The 5,516-nt window shown below is 36.7% G+C and overlaps 1 pseudogene; it reads right to left on the reverse strand.

Annotated features, from left to right (window-relative positions):
* Positions 1–2,658: 2,658 nt before the first annotated feature.
* Positions 2,659–5,516, reverse strand: LOC117925328 (annotated as a pseudogene).

A 5,516-nucleotide genomic window follows, 5' to 3' on the forward strand; every position in this document is an offset into this window, starting at 1 on the left:
CATGCACCAACTAGTTGACCAGGTGTTTGGTGCATTAGTGTGCCTTCTTCACACTCATGTATGAGCCCAAGCCATGTTAAGGTGCCCATGGCCTAGGCATGTGACTAGCTTCCACTATCATGTCAAGCTCCACAACAACGAGCCATGGCATTGTGCCCATGGCTGTTTATTCCTGGTGCACAAGGCATTATGCCCATATGCCATGCATAGTTGATCACTCGGATTTTCGTCGTTTATTGGATCAAAACAAAATTTATAACCTAATTCACTATTCTATAGCAATTTGTACCCGATCAAAAAGTGGTTTTAGTACAAACTATTATAGTATAGTGGGTTTTAGGTATCGTCCACAAATATGGATTATTCTTGGTAATCAAGGCTTGAATGAGATGAGAAGAAATGATTGAGATTAAGTGAAAATGATTTGACAATTCATGATTACAATTCAAAATGACAATGATTCCAAATTGAGAGGAAAATGAAATGTAAAATATAAGAAAATTAATAGAAAATGAAATTCTCGGAGTTAGGATTTTCTAGAAAGCAATTTCCATGGTGAATAGATGTTGAGATCTAATTTTCATCAAGTTAGATTGAAAACCTAAATTTTCATCTAAACCGATTTTTGATTTAGCTTTAAGTCTAGATCTAATTTTTCTTCAAATCAGGTCATCTGATCCAAGAGATCAATTCAAATCATATATTCAATCCATCTTAAATTATCTTCCAATGATTCACACAATACAACTATTCAATCTTATCAAATCTAGCATTAAGAATTTGATGAATCTACCTAGCTTGCATTGTAGTAATCATCCAAGACAATTTGAAGAGAAAAATCCCCAAATTTTAATTAATCAATCAATTGGATCAAATTACCTTTGCAATTCAAGTTAATTTTTCTAATTCACCATAGATCTTGCCTCTAGATCCTCCCTCTTTCGAGAAAAACGAGATTTAGTCCCTCATGCTTGGAGATTTGATTTCACAAGGCATGTTTGACTAATGAGAAAATGAGAGAAAATGAAGGAAAGTAGAGAATTCTATAAAGAGAGAAAATCTGGAAAGTTCTACAATTAGAAAAATGTAAAAAGTCCTTAAATGAGTAAATCAAGTTTCTATTTATAGGCCAAGGTCAAGTGGACACTTGGCATCATCTAAGAGGTCTTTCGGAGGCTTCTTTACCAAGAAATCTAGAAAAAAGTACAATTTCGCACGAGCTCCAACAATTTCGCACGATTGTACGAAGTGGAAAGTTCATCAACACCATTTTCGTCTTCCTGGAGCATTTCGCATGACTGTGCGAAATTTTCACATGGTCATGTGAAATCAGTTTTCACTTCTCCCCTTTGAGTGCCAGTCAAAATCTCCTCCTAGTCCATTTCACACGTTTGTGCGAATTTTTCGCATGTTCACGCGAAATTGAAAAACATAGTTTTTTAACTCCTTTTTATCATTTCCTCCATTTCTTTCTCTTGATTCCACTCCAACTACCTCCAAATCAACTCCAAATCCCGGTCCAAACCAATTGCATTACTTTTTTCATTGTGCATTTGAATTATCATCAACTTTATTTGTTTTCTTTAATTTGATTCATCTCTTTTGTCACCAATTTATCAAAATCATACTTTGAAATGACTCCAAAACTTCATAAAACTTGTTAGTAAGTCTTACAAGGGCAAAAACATGTTAATTGAGTGTTTTAGGCATAATTACTACTCAAAAGATGTGAAACTCGTGAGAATTATTCTTTAAAATGTGTGGTTTTTGAGTAGTAATCATTAGTTCTCATGAGCTCGAGTCAACTGCATGTCTAGTGCCCCATTGAACCATGGCATTGCGCCCATGGCTTCTCTAGTTGGCTCGCTCCATAAGGCTTAAGTGCTTTCGTGTTAGCACAAGGAAAAGGTAGGTCACACCAGGCCCTGTGCCGTTGCGGCCATAGTGTGTACACCACACATGTCATGGAGCCTATGTGTACGTGCTTGGGTGTCGTCTGTGTGTCCAAGACACGCCCAAGGTCGTGCCATGGTGTGGTCAAGGCCTTCCCTTGGTGTCCCATTGAGTTACCCAGTCCTTCCCCTTAAAGAGCAATACGGGTCATTCTCAAGATGTTTGGAGGAGACATCATACATGCTTGAGGAGACGTAATACAATATTTAAATAATTATAAATTATATTCCAAAATAAACCTCACCTTTTGTCTGCACCAACTCCATAGTCAACATATGACAGGCACGCGCGCGGTGCTCCTTTGGTCTGCACGCAGTGCGTGTCTGGCTCGCTTACAATACGAGCGTGGTGTGTGTCTGGCTCGGCCGTGGTGCGTGTCTAGCTCACATATGACCTCCTCATTTTAACTCCTAGGGTTTGAACCACCAAACCTCCAGGCCATCATTGCTCTCTGTCTAGGCTCCCATAGGTGCAAGGCCTACCCATGAGGCCCTTTCTTCCAACATTGGGTCATGAGGCTAAGGGGCTGACAGTATGACTATACATTAGGAAGATAATTTTCATATCTAACACTGAGCTATACATATATGATGAATTTTCATCTTTTCACATAAATATAGGTTTAACATAAACAAATTAGTATAGAAATTTCAGTTATCACATGAATGATCAAATTGATAGATTATAAGTACATATTACAAATTGTCATAAACCTGAAAGCACTGATTCAATACCATCCCAAAAGTGGGATACTGCAAGCAACACCATAATTTCTCCAACATATTTCACTACTTTTTCTTCATTACTATAAGAATAGCCCCAAAATTTATGCCCTAAGATTAGGATTGTGGCTACCAAAACGCCTTCTATAGTGACCATGAATAACACAACATATATTGCTAAATGTGCTGATTGTGGTCGTCCAGCCCCTAATTCGTTGGAAACTCTTACACTGAAGAGGAAAATGAAAAGAAGAATAATTCAACCAACATGTTGCATTTGCAGGAGCTGTAATTATTATACTAAATAAATCATACCTTATTGCATCACTAAATCCAAGGGGTATCATGTAAATTACTGAACATATGAGGTTGTAACATTAAAATATATAATCCATTAGTAATATGTAACTTTTTTTTATTGATCTTTAAGGAGTTTTCATATGTTATTAAGGCTTTAAACTTATTTGAGGGGTACAGGTATAGGATATGGTACCTGATTGATAGAGCTGATGTCTCAAGCTTTGGATTAGGAAGAAGACCAAATAACAGTACCATCATTTCAAATGACCAGATTTCCAAGTTGTTTCAAGATACACTAGACAAATGAAACTACAAGATATATATAATATTTAATATAACATTTCAAATACACACAACAATTTTATTGTTGAAGTGAACCTGGAGATACCATATCATCACAGCCGAAGGAATAGCTAGTCTCAGAAACTTTGGCACATCATGTATTGCTTCCCTTGAAAAACCTATCCAAGTTTTCTTGCAAGAAGGAGAGATCTTGACATAAATCGCTAACAACAAGACATTGATCTAATAAAATATGGCATTTGCAAGTGCAGCCCCTTTGTTTCAAAGCCCCGATTTAAAGAAGTGTATATATCCAACAAGTGAGGATATGGAGTAGAGTTGTGAATCCTGTGGTTATCATTGTTGAAGTAAAGAGAGGATTATTAAGAAACAATGGCTTAACTTTTTCATTGATTAAGAATGAATATATATACACAAACCTAAAACACAAAAATAGAAAACAATCTACCCAAAACACAAAAATAGGAAACAATCCTAGAATTAGCCCAAAACACTAAAATAGGAAATTACAACTAATTAGAAGAATTTAAAAATAGAAAGAAAATCTATTGTAATGAATTCTCTAATATGCCCCCTCAAGATCGAGCTCCGGAGGAGACGCTAATCCTGACCTGTAATTCTTGGAAGTGGCTTTGTGGAAGCGGTTTAGTAAGAGCGTCGACAAGTTGATCTACTAAGGAAATTGGATGACGACCAAGATGAACAATATAGGCACTTTGTGTTGAAGAGTAACCAAGAAAAACACAAGGAGTGGAACAAGAGTCAAGTTTATGCTGAGAATAAGGACAAAACCATGGATAACATAAGCAACTAAACACCCGAAGTTTAGTGTAGTTGGGTGGAGACTAAAAGAGTTTGTCAAAAGGAGATGAGAGATGTAGTGTGGGTGTGGGCATATGGTTGATGAGATATATAGCAGTGGCAAAGGCGTAAGTCCAATAAGTTAGAGAGCCCTTGGTACATCGCTGTAATTGTTCCTTCAATTGTTTAATATGACCACAAGATGGTTTGGCATAAGTATTGGCTAAGGTTTGCCATGCATCAAGGGAAGTGGTGGTGTGGGCAATAAGTAGTTGTAGTGAAACGGAGATGGCACCAAGGAGAGCGCTAAAGATGAGACGATCCTGACACTTCCAGGTTGTGTATGTTGGATTTGGGGATGCAACACCAGTGATGGTGATGGTGGGTGGTGGTGGAGTATGAGCGCCATCAATGAAGTGATGAAAATCATAACCTTCAAGAAGAGATTGAATTTGAAGGCTCCATGTGAGATAATTGGTGGATGACAATTTGGTGATATTGGAGAGATTGATTGTAAGGAGGGGATGGTGAGGATCTTGAGAGTGAAGCCATTGAGGAGAAGGAAAAAAAAAAGGAAGAAAATACGCCCAAGAAGATTAGGCTTTGATATCATGTTGAAGTAGAGAGAGGATTATTGAGAAACAATGGCTTAACTTTTTCATTGATTAAGAATGAATATATATACACAAACCTGAAACACAAAAATAAAAAATAATCTACCCAAAACACAAAAATAGGAAATTACAACTAATTAGAAGAATTTAAAAATAGAAAGAAAATCTATTGTAATGAATTCTCTAATAATCATCATGGGAACTACATTGTTCTAAGCTTGTAAGAATCTAATATGACATTGTAGAAGCGTAACAGTGAAAATGCTAGGTATCATAAAATGAGCATAAAGTCCGGCTTCAGCTGATATTTCTGGATCTTGTCCCAATGATGCAAGAATATAGCCTGTATTGCTCCAAATAAAAGCAACAGGAATGCTAACCAATAGAAGCACAACCATGGCTCTTTGCTTATGTATACCAAGCATATGATATTGTTTTGCTCCAAATGACTGACCGCAGAAGGTATCTAATGCGCTTCCCATTCCTAACTTTTCAACAAAAGCAAATTAAATGAAGGCTAATAACTTCAGAAAGAAAAGATGAAGAAAGCATAATAATTTTAACAAAAAGAAGCCCAACAATGAACCATGGGCTTAAACAACAAAGATGAAAATTGAGGGGGAACAACCATAGAATATAAAGAAAGAAGGAATGTTTTACATGCTTGGGAATGTGCCCACTCTCAGGAATAGAACCCAAAAGAATCCACCATCTCCAAGTATTATCATTCCAAATTGTTCAATCCCTGATCTCTCTGGATTGTTTCCAAGAATAGTAAAGGCCATGTTTGTCATGGAAACAAGAGTATGAAAAGACTACCATC

The sequence above is a fragment of the Vitis riparia genome, chromosome 11, assembly GCF_004353265.1.
Source record: "Vitis riparia cultivar Riparia Gloire de Montpellier isolate 1030 chromosome 11, EGFV_Vit.rip_1.0, whole genome shotgun sequence".
In the NCBI taxonomy this organism is placed as follows: domain Eukaryota; kingdom Viridiplantae; phylum Streptophyta; class Magnoliopsida; order Vitales; family Vitaceae; genus Vitis; species Vitis riparia.